Raw genomic sequence first — 18,558 nt, 5'->3', positions numbered from 1 at the left:
GGATATGGAGGCAGGTTGGGTGCAAGGCTAGCCTCTGTGCTCCGGCATTGTATTTAAATAACTAAATAATAAAACAAAAAATGCTCTTCATTCCCCCTACCTCCATACATTCCCTATGCCTCATCCATGCCAACTTATACCAACCCATGCCCTTTTACCCATCTCCCATGATCCCTCATATCCCCATGCCAACTTAGTGCCAATTCATGCCAGCCCATGCCCCCCACACACAACCCTTTGCACTTACCCATTCTATGCCAACTCACTTAGTATCCTTGGACACTTCCTGGACAGCTGGACAGTTCTTTGACAGCTTGTCTGTTCCTTGACAGCTGTACAGTTCCAATTGAGTTTGTGCATAAAACGTGCATAATCATGTCTAATTCTAACAATTCCAAAGGGTGCCTCACCTCTCCCAAAGGTGTCTTAGGACCCTATCCGAAGGGATACCTTACCTCTCCAAAGGGTATCCAAAGAATTCACCAATCCCCCTCTTACCTGGTCTGCTCGGCGCACTTCAGGATTCATGCAGATAGGGTTCAAAAATCAGAAGTCAGTAGAGGCAGCTGGTGATCTAAATGGCCAGCTGCCTCTGTGATTCACGCATACATGAATCCCGGTCTGATTCCAGTCCTGCCCCTGCACAGATGAAAAATGCTGGGTTCGGGGTCGGGACTTAGAAAATTCGGCCATTTCCTGGATTTTCACCACAATGGAGAGGCTCTCCATCATGGGGAAAATCTGGGCTACAGTCTAATCACAGATCACAGTACTGCTCGCTCTGCTCCTGGCCTCTTCTTTTATGCTGCTCCACTCTGCTCCAAGCCTCTCATACAAGCTGCCCCACCCCAATACCAACCTCTCCTTCTATGCTGCTTCACTCCGCTCCAGGCCTCTCCTTTCATTACTGCTCCACTCCCAGGCCTCTTCTTTTAAAGCTTTTCAATCCCTGGTGCCTGGGGTTCCTGCTCTGTCGAATTAGACCCTGGAATCAGGGAGACAATTTATCATCCTGGAATCATCTCTGCAGCTGCAAAAACCCCCATTTGTTCCATAATGATAGAATTCCGTATCACTATTATTTTCCCAACCTTCCAAACAGACACAGGAGCTCCCGCATGGATTAGCATGTGCATGTAATGGGATTGAGGTACCTCTATTTACTGAATTACTACCTAAATTATCAGAAACACTTCAAAAGATTTAAAACTTCAAAACAAACTTAAGATTTAAAACATGATTTAATTATTCTAATTCAGTATCTTAGATCCTTACCCCAATATTTACCTTCTCTTCAGATCTTAGTTCCTTTGGATTCTGCCGCTCCTTCCCCTCCCCACCTACCTCACTCTTTCAATTTCTGTCTGTGCTTCTTTAGGTTTAGTTTGGATTTCAAGAGAATAGCATCTCTAAGTTGACCCCAGGGATTTATTGTATTAAACCCCCATGTTAAACTGGATCTGCATTTCTGCCAAAAATAAAGGAGTTGTATTTAAAAATGTAAATACTAGGAGCTTAATAGTAGCCACCTGGAATCAGAACTAAATGAAGGCCAATAGGAAGAGTCTTATGAGAGTCAAGTGATGAATGGATCCAGCATTGTTGTGACGTTCCCAGTGCTGGAATATTCTGATGGTGCCATAAGTAGGTTTTTTTAGGCTTTGAAGCTAATAACTGGATAGCAATTAAAGTAATACAGAAGAAAATGGTAGTTGTATGCTCGGGTAATGCAGTTCATGCCGCAGCTTTCAGTGCCTCCTTCAATTTTGGCCTTATAGCTGAGAGATCAGATAAAAATTTCACAATGACAACTGTTTAAAATAATATTTATTTCAAGTATCAAAGCAGGTTGAATCAGAATTTGAATTTGTGCCACAAAAATTCTTATGAACCATTCATCTAACTCAATGATGCATAAGAAATGGTATTAGGGTTAAGGTTTGGGCTTTGTATATGTCTAATGACAAACAATTTGTAAGTTAGCTTCTGATTTAAGAAAAGCAAATTGGAACAAAAGTCTTGTTATTGCCCTAGCTATAGCTTTCTGGGAGTTTTGATCTGATGATCCACTTTTACAGCAAAGGTTGTTCCCATATTCTTCTTTAACTATTATAAAGTTGATGTGACTGTTCAGTGTTAATTTTTTTTGGATTTTGAACTGAAACACGAATATAATATATGTGAAGTATCAGATATCTAGGTAAGATAGCAAACACTAAACTAACAGCATGACTGTTTCCTGTCACGTGATGTTGTAACACTGGGTGGAATCATCCCAGATTTTCCCCGTTGGCTGCGATGGCGGGTTTTCACGCTGTATCGCCCCAAACCCACCACATTACTTATGCGTTCCCGGGAAACACGTCGTTTCCATGGCAGGCGGGCTCTCATTTGCCCGCCACGCCATCACCTAGCCACTTCATCACACCAGGTACCACATTTAAAGCACAGCCGAGCTCAGTGCTTCCAGCCCAGGACTGCAGCAAAAAAGACATGGCCCTAAAAGGCAAGAAGACTACAATCCTCAAGTGCCTTTTGGACCCCGTGGAGGCCCGCTGTGATGTCCTCTACCCTCGCTCTGGCTGCAGGAGGGACAGCAACATTACCACTCCAGCTTGGTAAGTGATGGCAGCAGTGGTCAGTGCCAATGCTGCATAGAAGAGATTGGCCATCCAATGCAGGTAGAGGATGAATGAACTCATCCATGCAACCAGGGTATGGCAACCTCATCACTCTAAACTCATACACTCAAGTCCATCACACATTCACTGGCATCTCACTCACTACCAGCTCAAGGTACATCACCACGCATTCCACCACACATATCTTCACATGTCCATCTGGCCTCATCTCCTCTGAGACTGCCTCCTCAGCCCTCTTGCACAGATCAACATATGCCCCCTCACACACCCTGGGATACCCTCCTTCCCAGTACAGCTCTCGTCCTGCAGCCTCTTCCCTTGCCTGAGGCCACTTCTCCCCCTTCGCCAAGCAAGACCTTGCCCTGCAGCTACCTACGTGGCTGATCTGGTAGGTAGAGACCTACCCGTGAGCCCCACTAAAAGCGATATGGTGTTGTTGTGAAGCCTGGCGCTGATAACTGTGAGTTACTGACAAAGCAAGAGAGGCAAACAAACCTTGAAGTCCCGATCAAAGTGCAGCCCACCAGGTGCATGTTGCTTATGTGCTGTAGTGAAACATGTCGGCGTGTTTTCCTGCTGACGTGGGCGGACAATCTAGCGGGGTAGATGAATCTGGCAGGCTGGCCTTATAATGATATGATGATGTATGAAAATGAGGTTCCCAAGGGAAACGTGGCCATTGGCGGGCTGAATGGACAATCGCAAACTGGTTAAACATCATTGTGAAACTGATCGTGCAATATTGTCTGCTCATGCCACGGAACACGCTGAATGATTTTTATTGGAAAGGGGGAGTTTCACTGCAAGACAGAAGATGAAGAGTTCCAGAATTCATCTCTGAGACTGGTAGTTTTATACATCAGTCTATTTTCAGTTTTTTTCTTTTTAAATGTGCAAGTCTAGACACTGATATATTTGCATTGTTATATGTATAATTTTGGCTTCTGAGTTAAAATATTTATCAGTAAGATTTTATGCAGAGATGGACAAAAGAGACTGGAGAGGGGGGAGGAGTGGAAGAAAAAAAAAGACCCATATACAGAAAAAAGTCAGACTAAGAACAAAACTCAACTAATAGACAAAGACTAACAGGAAGGCAGAGGCAGAGACTAATAAATAAAGAAACACATACAGAGAGACATGCACACAGGTGGAAAAGAGAGAAACAAATGTACAGACATGCATGACACCTAATGCATTAGAAATGTTGTATTAACAGCATTCCTAATTGTGTTATATTGTAATGTGGTATCATCTTCATAGATAGGCTGGCAAACATTTATTTGTTACGCAATACATGAAAAGGCATAAAGCCTGCTGAAAGTCATTATTGAAACATTTGGGCATAATGCAGTATGTTTTCTTTGGCATGTACGGTTCAGGAATTTGTATTTTTTAACTAAACCATTTTTGGTTATAATGAGGATAGAGTAAAAGAATCATTCCTCAACTGTACACACAGAGGAAATATACCCCGATGTTATTGTGATAAAGATGATGAAAGATTCCTGGCTGTTCTCCTCTCAAACAAAGACTGGTTGACCAAAAACATGCATTTTCTCTCTGGGGGGGAGCTGCTCTAAAAAGAGAAAAGCCTATTAACACTTTACTTCTCTGTGTTAAAGTGAGGCTGTTTTATTAAAGTAATAATCATAATATCAATGAAGAAGTAATGGGACTTTAGGGAGAGAGTAAACAGTCAGATTAATTCTTGGTGCTCTAGCAAAGAGCCGTTCAGGCACATAAGCCAAATAGTCTCCTTCTGTATTGTAAACTTATCTAATTCTATATTGAACTGCAAATAATTTATGAACAGGTGCAACAGTATTTTTCCTCAAATGTTAGCCTAAAATGGGGCAGAATGACTATTCGTACAGACATTATGTGAGCCCAATTCTAACCCATTCAAAATCCATTCACTTGCGCAGAATTAAAATCGGGCCCTAAATGATTTCATTAGTTGAAGATCAGCAGGGGTTTGGAAAATTGACACTTTATTCCTGCATGGTCATGAGTAAGTAACAGGAATAGGAGTGAGCCTTTCAACCCCAGAGCCTGTTACATTATTCATGGCTGATCTGTATCTCAATTTTATTTACCCACTTTGGTTCCATACTCCTTAATACCCTTACCCAACAAAATCAATCAATCTAAGTTTTGACATTTTCAATTGACCTATCCTCAGCAGCTTTTTGGAGAGTTCCAGATTTCCACTATCTTTTGTGTGAAGAAGTGCTTGCTGACGTCATCCCCGAATGACATAGCTCTAATTCAAAGGTTATGGCCTTTCAAGTTTACACACAATCTTGTTCCTTCCCGCAACAAATTCAAGCATCCATGGATAACCTTATTTCAGTTTAATCTGGACTAAAGGACAAATGGAAAACAGAAGTTCACTTACGTGTAATACTACTTTGTCCACAGCTGTTCCTTCTTACATGACCTGACTGGGGATACTATCCTTAAAATTAAAATAAATGGCTGTTCCTTGTGACAAGTTTCTGTAACTGCTAGGCAAATTCCTTGTCAGTGTTTGCTAATTTAATTCAAAAACAGACATTACTCCAGAATTTAGCCAAGCCTGGTAAAGCACTTTAATTTTATGTCTTCCATTTTCAATTAATTTGAATGTTTATTCATCTGTATTACTTCACGTTTTACTGGATTTCTGTCTTACTAATAGACTGGTTGTAAGTCCACCGACTGATTGTCCACCTGTCTGTCTGCCCACCCACAAGACCATCCACTTGTCAGACTGATTACTATGTTTGACTGATCATCTACTTGTCTGCCTGGTTTCCTGTGTTTCTGAGAGGTGTCAGCTGTGGCTCAGTTCATAGCACCCTCGCCTTTGAATCAGAGGGTTGTGGGTTCATGTCCCACTCCCGGAAACCAAGAACTGTGATTGTACTCGAAAGAGTTGCAATCTGTGACTGTTGATAACTCGAAAGAGTTTCCTGTGTTTCTGATTGTTGACCTGCCTACTTAACTGACTGAATATGTGACTACCTGCCAGACAATAGGATTGTGTAGTTACATTGTACAGGTTCCTTACTATAACATTTTTTTGGTGATAAATAAAATAGGGTTAATTCAAGGCCTTGTAAATGTAAATGCTGGATCTTGTACTGAGTTGTGTGCTCTTCTAACTGATTTATCATTAACAAAATTGTGAAATATGTAACGAATGGAACGTTCCAAAGGACAAAAATGCTAAAAGTAAAGGATGCTCCAAGTACAAGCTGCTGTACTTATATAAATTCAGAGTTCATTTTGTGTAGTGAATCTTTTTCTATTAGAATGACAGATGACTGTAAAAAGTCGCTGATTCAGTGATAGTATTTGAAGTGACTTTGAAACTAACACAGAATGCAAATCATTACACTCTAAGGAAGAGAAGCAAGACTTGCGTGTATGTTAATTTTTTCCAGATATCACTGCATTTTCTAATTAGATACTGGCTGTCCTTCAATTCCAAAACTGTCCCATAGCATCTTATTCATGTCTTGATTGTTTTTGTACTCCATCTTATTCAATGCATGGAAGTATCATTTAGAATACTGCCCTTTGCGCATACAATATGGCAGACAGCATGACATTCTTCTCTTGCTAATCCCATCAAGTACCGCTGTATGTCATTTCTAATCTGGCATTTTAGAAACTATAGTTTTCATCAGTAGTTGGGAGTCAGTAGCGTCCATCGGAGAACTCTATTGAAGTGGAGTTGGGGATAGACAACACAAGCCCCCCTTTTATGGCACTAGCTGCCATATGGCAAATTTAAATGTCCAGTCTGAACATTTGTAAATGGATGAGTAAATGGGTGAGTGGTGGGGTGGATAGGTAGGTAGGTGGATAAATGGGTAAGGTTGGCAGGTGGGTAAGATGGTAATGTGAGTAAGATGGGTATGTGGGTAAGTGGATAATGTGGGTAAGTGAGTAGGTGGGTAAGTGGGTAAAGAGAAGAATCTAGCTGTTTGATAAGTATCTGGTAAGTGGATAAGTCTATTCTATTCCTAAGGTAAAGAATAATACAGGAATTTGTGATAAGATTTGTAAAATACATAAAAGAAAATAAACAATTGAATAAAATAATTAAGTAATTACTTAAAGCACATAAAGGTGACAGGAAAGGTGATGTGTTATGGCTGCAGCATGTGGGAGCTCCTGGATGCCAGTGCAATCCAGGCAAACACGTCTGCAGTAAGTGTCTGCGCCTTGAGGAGCTTTAGCTCAGAGTCATTGAGCTGGAGGCTGAGCTGCAGATGCTGTATTATATCAGGGAGGAGGAGAGTTACCCAGACGCTTTGTACCAGGAGGTAGGCACACCCCTTCTGATTTTGAAGGTGGCCAGGGAAAGGAGGCTGTGAATGTAAATGAGGCAGGTAGGGGGACCCAGAGGCCAGGAGTGCAGAAGTTTCAACCTCTACAATTGTCCAACAGGTTTTAGGTTCTCTCAGCTTGTTTGGATGGGAGTGGGGCTGCAGGGTGGATGAGCTGACTGACCAAGGCACTGTGGTAAAGGAAACCATTCAAGTGGGAGGAGCAAAAAGGAATGTAGTAGTAGTAGGGGACAGTATAGTGAGGAGGATTGATCTTGTTTTCTGTAGCAAAGAGTGAGTATCCAGAAGGCTTTGTTGCCTGCCCGGTGCCAGGGTTCGGGACATTTGCTGAGGGCTAGAGAGGAACTTACAGTGGGAGGGCGGAGATCCAGTTGTCGTGATCCATGTAGGTAACAATGACATAGACAGGACAAGGAAGGAGGTTCTACATAGGCAGTATGAGGAGCTAGGCACCAAATTAAGAAGCAGAACCTCAAATGTAATAATCTCTGGATTATTACCTGAGCCACTTGCAAATTGGCATCGGGCAAATAAGATTAGAGAAATAAATGCGTGGCTCAAAAATTGGTGTGGGAGAAGTGAGTTCCAGTTTGTGGGGAACTAACACCAGAATTGGGGAAAGTGGGGGTTGTACCGTTGGAATGGTCTACACCTGAACCGTGCTGGGGCTGGTGTTCTAGTGAGCTGCATAACTAGGGAAGTGGAGAGGGCTTTAAACTAAATAAAGAGGGCAAGGTATCAAATTTGGGACGATGTGGTAAACAAAAGGGTAGAGATAAGGCAAAAGAGACAGGTATTAATATGAGAAATAATAAACAGAATGTCAGAAAGGGACAGAGAGCATAAATCTAATAGTAAATCAGCAGATAAGGCCAGATATTACAAAAATAATAAAAGGACAAAATTAAAGGCTCTGTAAATGCATGTAGCATTCAAAACAAAACAGATGAGCTGATAATGCAAATAGAAATAAGTAAGTGTGATCTGATAGCCATTACAGAAACATGGCTGTGGGATGACATAGATTGGGACCTGAATGTTGAAGGGTATGTGACATTTAGGAAGGACAGGAAGTTAGGAAAAGGTGGAGGAATGGTTCTGTTAATTAATGATGGTATTAGCACATTAAAGAGGGATGACCTAAGTTCAGGAAATCAGGATGTAGAAGCAGTTTGGGTTGAGATGAGAAACAATAAAGGCAAAAATTCACTTATGGGAGTGATCTACAGGCTCCCTAATTGTAACTACATGGTAGCACAGAGTATAAAGGAAGAGATAATGGGAGCTTGTCAGAAAGGTACAGTGATAATCATGGGGGATTTTAATCTACAGATAGACTGGAAAAATCATATGGGCAAAGGGAGCCTAGTTCATAGAATGCTTTTGGGATAGTTTCTTGGAACAGCACATTCTGGAGCCAACCAGAGAGCAGGCGATACTAGACCTGGTACTGTGCAAGGAGATAGGATTAATTGATAACCTCATAGTGAGAGCACCCCTCGGTAGCAGCGATCATAATATGATTGAATTTTACATTCAGTTTGAGGGAGAGAAGGGTGGGTCCAAGAATATTAATTTAAACTTAAATAAGGGCAATTATGAGGACATGAAAGCAGAGCTAGCTTGAGTGAACTGGCAAATGAGGTTAAGGGATAGGGCCATAGAGATGCAGTGGCAGACTTTTAAAGGGATATTTCAGAATTTGCAGAATAGATACATTCCAATGAGAAAGAAAACTTCCAAGGGGAGAACCCACCATCCGTGGTTAACTAAAAGAGTTAAAGACAGTATCAAACTTAAAGAAAAAGCATATAATTGCGCAAAGATGGGTGGAGGTTAGAAGATTGGACAGAATATAAAAAACAGCAAAGAATGACATAAAGATTTATAAGGAGGGAAAAATTAAAGTACAAGAGGAAGCTAACTTGAGATATCAAGACAGATACTAAGAGTTCCTTTTGATATTTAAATAAGAAAAGAGTTAACAAAGGGAGCGTTGGTACTATAGAAAGTGAGTCTGGAGAATTAATAATGGAAAGTAAGGAAATGGCAGATGAAGTGAACAGATTTCACTATGGAGGAAACAAGTAGCATCCCAGAAATAGCTGTAAATCAGGAAATGGAAGGAAGGGAGGAACTCAGGAAAATTACAATCACCAGAGAAGTGGTATTGAGCAAATTGTTGGAGCTACGGGCTGACAAGTCTCCAGATCCTGATTGACTTCATCTTTGCGTCTTAAAAGAAGTGACTAGTGTAATAGTTGATGTGTTGATTTTAATTTTCCAAAGTTCCCTAGATTTGAGTAATGTTCCATTAGATTGGAAAATAGTAATTCAGAAAGGGAGGGAGACAGAAAGCAGGAAACTGCAGGCCAGTTAGCTTAACATCTGTCATAGGGGAAATGCTAGAAACTATTATTAAAGATGTTATAGAAGGGCACTTAGAAAAGTTTAAGGCAATCTGGCAAAGTCAGCATGGTTTTGTGAAATTTATTGGAGTTCTTTGAAGGAGTCACGTGTGCTGTGGGTAAACGGGAACCAGTGGATCTGCTGTACTTAAACTTCCAGAAGGCATTTGATAAAGTGCCACATTAAAGGTTATTGCAGAAAATAAAACCTCATAGAGTAGGGGCTAATATAGAAGATTGGCTAGCTAACAGGAAACTGAGGGTAGCCATAAATGGGTCTTTTTCTGGTTGGCAGGATGTGACAAGTGATGTGCCACAAGGATCAGTGCTGGGGCCTAAATTTTTTATAATTTAGGTAAATGACTTGGATGAAGGGACAGATGGTATGGTCGCTAAATTTGCTGACGACACAAAGACAGGTAGGAAAGTAAGTTGTGAGGAGGCTACAAAGTGACATAGATAGGGTAAATCAGTGGGCAAAGACCTGACAAGTGGAGTATAATGTGGGCAAATATGAAATTGTCCATTTTGGCAGTAAAACTAAAAAAGGAAGCATATTATCTAAATGTTGAGAGATTGCAGAGCTCTGAGATGCAAAGGGATCTGGATGTCATAGTGCATGAATCATAAAAAGGTTAGCATGCAGGTACAGCAAGTAATTAGGAAAACTAATAGAAGGTTATTGTTTATTGTGCAGGGAATTGAACACGAAAATAGGGAAGTTATGCTTCACTTATACAGGGCACTGGTGAGACCACATCTGCAGTACTGTGTACTGTCTTGGTCTCCTTATTTAAGGAAGGATGTAAATGCGTGAGAAGCAGTTCAGAGAAGGTATACTAGATTAATACCTGGAATGGGCAGGTTGTCTTATGAGGAAAGGTTGTATCCACTGGAATTTAGAAGAGTAAGAGGTGACTTGATCGAAACCTTTAAGATCCTGAGGGGTCTTGACAGAATGGATGTGAAGTGGATGTTTCTCCTTGTGGGAGAATCTAGAACTAGGGGTCATGGTTTAAAAATAAGGGGTCGCTCATTTAAGACAGAGATGAGGAGAAATTTTTTCTCTTGGAGGGTTGTGAGTCTTTGGAACTCTCTTCCTTGAAAGTCAGTGGAAGCAGGGTCTTTGAATATTTTTAAGGCAGAGCTAGATAGATTCTTGATTAACAAGGGGTGAAAGGTTATCGGGGGTAGGCAGGGGGTTACAGTCATGTAAGATCAGCCATGATCTTATTGAATGGCAGAGCAAGCTTGAAGGGTCGAGTGGCCTACTCCTGCTCCTAATTCGTATGTTCGTATGTATGTTCTTGAGCATTGCTGTCAGGAACCCAGGAAAAGAATCCTAAAGGAATTAAAGGTCTGACTTTTAGAGAGGCATGGAGCATTAAATGTTTTCCATTTTTGTTTGATTTTTCTTCCCTGATCATTTGGAGGCACTGACTCATGTCAGGGCATGGTGTCATGGGCACCAGCATCCTCCAGTACATTAACCAAATGCCATTATTTGTGTGTGTGATTCTTTATTGTGAGCATTGGCAGACTTTTTGACCAAAGCTGGAATTTCCTAAGTTCATTCCTGTCTTAACAAACATTCACACATATGTGCTTCCTAGCATGGGTAAGTGGATAGCTCTGGCTGAGATCAACTAGTTTGATCAGCACAGTTTAAAATGTTCTGGTCTGTGTGCCACTGTGCTCTAATGAACATGCATTTAGTCTATTCTCAGCTTTAAGGGAACCATTCCATCCCTGGTATAAAAATGGGTGCAACATTGCTGAACCCATTAACAGGTGGTCATTATAATTGTTGTGCATTGCACTGAGTGAGACTAACACATGCTTAGCTGCAGGCAGCCATTATTGAATTAACTTTATTTATACCTTCCCAACAGAGAGAGTGACATAATAAACTGCTCAGATCTTGCAAAATCCCTCCCCACTTCAAATAAAACTTATACCACTAAAATGTAAAATGGTACATGGACAGAAGTTCCCAGAATACAATATGACTAAACCAACATCAGCAAAAACTGAAAAATTAACAGTTTGGGTTGCATACTTGTTTTTACTGTAATCACAACTAAAACACATATGAACAATTCTGACTGAGGAATTTACATGTAAAAATATTTTTATCCTTAACACAATGTGTTTAACAAAAATATCATTTGTTCAGAAGTAATGAGAAGAACATTTTTTTTTCTTCTTCCTTCCACCAATTAATTAACCTATTTGACTTCTTTCTTTTTCTGACTGCGTATCACCTTCCATTTCCATCAGCTTGCCTCTGCTCTCTCAGCATCTCTGACTGTGTCAGATCTGAACTTTGACTTTGACTATCAACTTCATTTAATGGTTGGGACTGTGACATTGATTGATTTGTCTTAATCAAAGACCCTGGCTCACTTCGCTCTCCCGGTGAATTCTGTAATACCAGCAAATGTTCAGTTTTTTTATGACTTACACTTTCTTTCTGGCTTTCACTTAGGGCTGGAGGAGGAATTTAATTGATCAGAGATTTCTCCAGCTCTCCCTTTGTCAGATTTTGTCTTTCAAGCAAATTATCTACATGACACTGATGGAGTTTCTCTCCAGAGTTCACTAGATATGTGAAAACACCTAGTCTCATTACAAAAACGCCAATTACATACTTCTCCTTATCACCATGGTGATTTTTCAGCATAACTTTCTAACCAGCACTAACCTCTCTAAGTTTCATGCCTCATGTATCATGACTCATCTTCACTTTTTCTTGCTTTTCTCTTACTTTGCTATTGATGTCAGTCTTAAGTAAACTAAACATTGTCCCAGGAGCATGTTTAAACACTAACTTGCAAGGTGAACTTGCACGGTTTCCCCGTAACCCTGCACATTGTTTCTATTTAAATAATTATCTAATGCCCTCTTGAATGCCTCAGTTGAACCTGGCTCCACAACACCCAGACCCGAACCATCCGTTGTGTGAAAAAGTTGTTTCACACATCGCATTTTCTTCTTCTGCAAATCATTTTAAATCTGTGCCCTCTCACTCTTGATCCTTTTACGAGTGGGAACAGTTTCTCCCTATCTACTCTGTCCAGCCCCCTCATGATTTTGAACATCTCTATCAAATCTCTTGTTAGCCTTCTCCAGAAGCAGTATACTCCTTTCATCCTACTTAGTACCTGATCAGTGACACACTGCAGAAGCAGTAGACATCCCAAATGATAGGATTTCATACTGATACAATCATTTGTGTGTATGAATGGTAAGCAATTCCTTGTTTTTGTCAGTTGAGAATACGTGTTTGACAAATCTCTTTTACTGAACCCCTTTCCATTGGCTAAATTAGAAAACAAATCTTCACTGGTAGGCAGTGGTTAAGTATCATTCTTGATCACTTTTATTTAACGTTTGCTTATAATCTCCACAAATCCGAATGGAACTGTCTGCTTTTTGAACTACCATAATGGGTGCGACCCATACACTGCTCTTCACCTTCTTAATTGCCTCTGTTCTTTCTTATCTTTTCAGCTCTTAACTTACTACTTCCAATGGGGCATACCCTGGCCTAACCTTGTAAAATGTCAGCTGTACATTGTCCTTTATCTTATCTTTGGCCTTGTGTTGCCGAATTTGATCATTTGGTTCTCTTTGCTCAAAGACCACTTTGTGCTCTCTTAGCAATTTCTCAATGTCAGCTGTATTCTTACTGATCCCTACTGTAAATAACTCAGCTCAGTCTAGCCATATTTTCTTAAGCCAATTCCTTCCCATCAGGAAGACCTTGTTTTCTCCACCTACTACCAATGGCAAGTCATAGGATGTATCATCACGTTCCATCCTAACGCTAAATTGACCGAGTGCTGGAACACTGTTATTGGAATAACTAGTCAGTTTCACACCAGTTTTGCACAAGTAAAGGTGGATTAGGGATTCTTAGGGATCCTTGTGAGATAACGGACACTGCTGCAGCTATATCAGCAATGAAAGTAAGTTGTGAATCTCCGACTTTCATTTCTACTTTGGACACTGGAATTTTATCTTCAGCCCTACTACTCCCATCTTCCATGTGCTGTTTCTCTTGCTCTCTGACTGAGTACAACTCTTGATCTTTCTGCTCGGTAACTTCGACTTCTGTTTGCACATCTTTTATACGTGCTTTCAAGGATTTCCAGTATCCTGAACTAGCTTTAGACTTATCAAGACCTCAATCAGGTGTATGTCTGCAATCTGGAGTTTTATCACGACCTGGAGCATTACTATCTCCTCTATTACATGCTGTTGGGATATGGCCGACTTTCCCAGAGGCATAGCACTTTGACTGGAAATGTGGGTATTTAAATGGTTGGTGGCTACCATGGTAATGGTAGCATCTACATTTCTGACACTGAGTCTGTGAACTTGGCTGCTGTGGCCTGGATCTCGTTGAAATCCAATGGACCTCCCCTGCCGGCTCAGGAAAAAAACTGCCTTGCAATTAGTAACTAACTCTTTCTGCCATTTCCATGGCTGTGACCTCATCACAGGCCTCATTCCACACCAGCTTATTGCCTTTGTTCAAAAGCTTGGCCTGGATTTTATTGTCCTTCTACAAACATGCATCTAAGATTGATTTCTAAGTTTGTGCCATCCCGTGGTGACAAGAGAGTGTTATGACATAGCAGTTGGTAAAGGCTGAGTTGTTTAATTCCCAGAGGGAAACTTGAACAATTGTCATAGCCTATATTTTCAATTGGTATGTTGAGATGCAGCTCTGAATTCAGGAATAAAACCACCAAGCCTCAAGAGGCTTTTTATATAAAACTAAATTAAACATTTATTAAATTAACAACAAATTTAAACACATACACATGTCTACAAATTACTACCATAATAGCTTTTAAACAAATCCCCAAATTAATCACTCCCGCGTAAATCTTCACCAATGCAACAATAACCCATAGACTTTAAACAGACACCAGGCAAAGCACAATTGACCATACAAGCTCAAAATGGGGTTCCTTTCATCTTGTTTCCTTTGCATACACAGTCCTAGGCTTACAGGCTGGTTTGATCTTAAATACCTCTGACTGACACACACAAACTCCCTTCTGTTAATACCTAGCTTTCCCTTTGAATGTAAATTTTCCATTGTATTACTAGCTTTTTAAATTTCACCTCTCCTAACAATAATCCTTTCATTCCTCCAATTTTATTAATAATATAAACACATTGCTTGGCATCTCCCAGCTAGGTGCAAGATTTTACCCATTCTTTTGAATGGTTTATTTAAAAATGCAAATTGCACTTTACCTTTTAACTAACTTACGTTTATCTAATTAACATCTCAAAACTACTATACATCAAAGCATCCAGACCAGCTGGTTTTAATCCAATTGAGACACACACATAGATACAGACCCTACTACAAGTCCAATTTAAAAATAATTTCCAGTAACATTATAGATATTAATATCTTTTCATGACAAGAGTTTCTTTAATTTGAGATTGTAATCTGCAATAGCCTCACTTGGCAATTGCTTCCTTTCACAAAATGCAACTCTCATTCAATGAAATCTCATTCGGAGAGCTGGAGCAGACGCCATGGGTCAAATGGCCAGCTTCTGTGCTGTAACATTTCTGTCATTCTGTGATTCAATTTTAGTCGTGCCAGAATATGAGTCCAGATTTTATTAATTTCAGAATAGACATCGTACTGGGATCTTGCAGGCAACATTGGCTGGACACCACTTCGAAAGCATCTGGCCCCAGCATGGTGAGGAACACATGTTCTTTATCCTAATTTCCTATTCTATTTGCTTTCAGATAAATGTGTAACCTTTTTTGTAGTTACACCAGTCCTCTTTGTTAGGGCTGAATTTCCCCCATTGTCTCCAAATATGCCTCCAGTGCAATTTTTCAATTACGTACCATGCAGACTCACCATGTAGCTGAATATGATATGCACATAAGCAACCTTTCAAATTACTCAAACAGCATCAAAATCAACTTTAGAAGTTCCAAAAATATGACATAACATTCTTCAGTCTCAAAAGAAATGTAAAAATGAATTCTACCCTAGCCTTGTCACCATCTTTCTGTTATGTTTTGCATTAATAGAGGGAACTGGTTAGCTCAGTTGACTGGACGGCTAGCATATGGATTGTATTAACATCAATAGCCTGGGGTTCAATCCTCATTCCAGCTGCGGTAGATTCAGGGCTTGCCTCTGTGCCATACCCCTAGTAACAAAATCATGGCACTTTGCCATGGTTCAGCAAATAATTGCCAAGGACCTGCCTTTGGGCAGAGAACTCAGGAAGGAATATTGAGCTAACTTTATTTACACCTCCCAATATAGAGGGCAACAGAGAGGGCAATATAACCAAATGTTCAGATCTTACATAGGACTTAGGAGCAGGAAAAGGCCATTCAGCCCTTTGAGCCTGCTCTGCCATTCACTAAGATCATGGCTGATCTGGTTGTGGTCCCTACTTCACTTTTCTGTCTGCCTCCTGTAACCACTGACGCCCTCTGTCTAGAATAATTAAGATAATCCCCTAGACTGAATTCTGTACTCACCAAGCATTCACATGTTCTTTCCAGCAGAATCAGTAAATAGCAATCTGCAGTGTGATAGCATATCATTGTTATGCACATATTAGAAACAAAAACAATCCTTTCAGCTCATGGAAAGCTGAAAACAAGCCGATAAGGACTTTTCTTATTTCACTGTATTCTTCTTGTTTGCACAAAAGCCTCCCATGGAGGTGTTTAACCATAATTGGGAACTGTTCCTTTGCTGTATCATGTCCATCAATAAATATTTGCTGAAAGAGACAATGTTATTAATTATCATAAACTTCAGAAAGACAGGACAATATAGGGTTTCTAATATAGGGTTTAAAATGCCTAAAGCACTAATTGCTTTTCGAATTAGTTCCCTTGATTGAGAGATACCCAGGGGGTGAGGTTCGGGGAAGGAGCATTCTGCTTTAATTTTCAGTGCATGCTTAGTAATAATAAACAGTATTAATACATATCTCATCATTTGCCTGTGACAGAAGCTGAGGAATGAGGCAGCGTGCGCAGCAGACACATGGACTAGACCATATACCGTACATTCAGTAATTTACTTTAATGAGGTGACTCGATGTTGTTTCCGAGTAATATAAAGTCTGCAAATTATGCACAGTTATTTGAAAGAGGTAGCTTACCTGTACTCCCAAAAAAGTCAAGGTCCTTCATCAGTTTGCATTCTGCTCTGTTATTATTTGAATTTGGTGAGTTTTTGTGCTCCTCAGTAAAGGTTTCTTCAGGGTGGGAAATTTAGCATTTCCCATTTTTGACATTCTGGACGGAATTTCCCCTTAGTAGCAAGTTGGGCAGGCCTTCAACAAATCACTATGGCCTTGCTGTAACCCCCAACCCATTTTGCTGGATCTGGGATCATTTGTTATGAGGGGTAAGAACCTCCTACAAGCTGCAAAATCTTGGAAGTGCTGAGACCGGGGCCGAAAAAAGTATGTGCATTGGACTGATGTGGAGGGAGAAGGGGCCACTACTCGGCCTTCTCCCTCCATCCTGCAATTTAGGTTGCTTAATACCACTACATGAGGGACTACTACCACCTTGGGTGATGGAGACAGCAGGGTTCCTGCTGGGGTTCCTTCCTGCTATCATTTATGAGTAAAGGGTGGGATAGCAGAGGAAAATCCAGCCTCCAGTCTGAGCATGAGGCGCTCCCAAAACTGGTGTACCACAGTTAAATGCAGAATAAAATCACTTGCTCTTCAACAACAACCACAGAAGAACACTTCTCACTTTGCCAATGTGACATTTTCCATCTGTGGTATCTCTAGGTGAAACTGCCAATTTTGCACTTGTCAGAGGTACTTTTTGTGCTGTGTGTCGGGCCTGCAAAATCGCCATGTAAGGAAAATAGTTTAAATAAATCTAGTATGTGTCATAAAGTAGCTGTGGGAGTCACTGGGCTTGTAATGAATAGTGGTAGACAGTCTAGGAAGGGAAGTGTCGAATATGGACCATGTGATGGTGAGAGAGGGGTGGAAATTGGAAGCAAAATTGATTAATTTTTCCAGTTCCAGACGAGAGCAGGAAACGGCACTGGTACAATCATCAATGCACTGGAAAAATGTACTGGGAGTGGGCCTGAGTAGGACTGGAGCAAGGAATGTTTCACATAGCCCACAAAAAGACTGGCATAACTAGGGCCTGTGCAGGTACCCATAGCCACACCTTTTATTTGGACAAAGTGAGACAAGTTAAAGGAGAAATTATTCATTGAGAGAACAAGGTCATCCAGGCGGAGGAGGGTGGTGGTGGATGGGGATTGTTCAGGTATCTGTTTAAGGAAGAAGCAGAGAGCCCTCAGACCATCCTTGGAGAATGGAGGTGTTCACTGAACAATTTTCTCCTTTAACTTGTCTCACTTCCTCCAAATAAAAGGTATGGCAATGGGTACCCTCATGGGCTCCAGTTATGCCAGTCTTTTTGTGGGGTATGTGGAACATTCCTTGTTCCAGTCCTACCCAGGCCTGCTCCCACAACTCTTTTTCCAGTACATCGATGATTGTACCGTTGCAGCTTCCTGCTCTCATCCGGAACTGGAAAAATTCATCAATTTTGCTTCCAATTTCCACCCCTCTCTCGCCTTCACATGGTCCATCTCTGACACTCCCCTTTCTTGACCTCTGTCTTTATTTTTCACAGTATCAGTAAGGATTTCATAAATCTTCCATATGTTATTTCTCTATTCTCAGTAAAGTAATGCAAGGCATTAAAGGATGTTTTCTTTTCTGTGTTTAATATATTTACTTTACAGATATTATTGTTAATTCTTGCTGTAGTTTGTAATGGAGTGCATGCTATAATAGGTTAGTCCAATAATGTGTGTAAATTGCAATACAGTGGCACTTGATAATTAGAGCTAATTGTGCCATTTGAATTCTGAACTCAGATCATTACATGAAAGGAAAAATGGCTACACTGGAAAGATGGTGTTGTGGTGGCAATGTTACTGAACTGGTAATCCAGAGGTCTAGGCTAATGCTCTGGGGACAAGAGTTCAAATCCCACCACAGCAGCTGGTTGAATCTAAATGCAAATAGTTTTTAAAAACTGGAATTGAAACCTAGCTTCTGTAATGATGACCATGAAACTATCAGTTATGCCTGTCTCTGT

General features: G+C 40.6%; 1 protein-coding gene across 7 annotated transcripts in view; it reads left to right on the top strand.

The window, feature by feature from the left end:
• sulf1 (sulfatase 1) overlaps positions 1–18,558 on the top strand; it is a 369,948-nt gene that overhangs the window by 103,349 nt on the left and 248,041 nt on the right. For 5 of the 7 annotated variants that reach the window (XM_078540361.1, XM_078540370.1, XM_078540369.1 and 2 more), the window contains exon 3: positions 15,063–15,130. The exons of the other annotated variants lie outside the window; for them this stretch is intronic. The gene's annotated coding sequence lies outside the window, so the exon portion shown is untranslated. The remainder of the gene's footprint in view (positions 1–15,062; positions 15,131–18,558) is intronic. 7 annotated transcript variants of the gene reach the window in all.

Source organism: Cetorhinus maximus, chromosome 4 (genome assembly GCF_964194155.1).
Source record: "Cetorhinus maximus chromosome 4, sCetMax3.hap1.1, whole genome shotgun sequence".
Taxonomy (NCBI): domain Eukaryota; kingdom Metazoa; phylum Chordata; class Chondrichthyes; order Lamniformes; family Cetorhinidae; genus Cetorhinus; species Cetorhinus maximus.
This window is presented reverse-complemented; position numbering and strand designations above follow the sequence as displayed.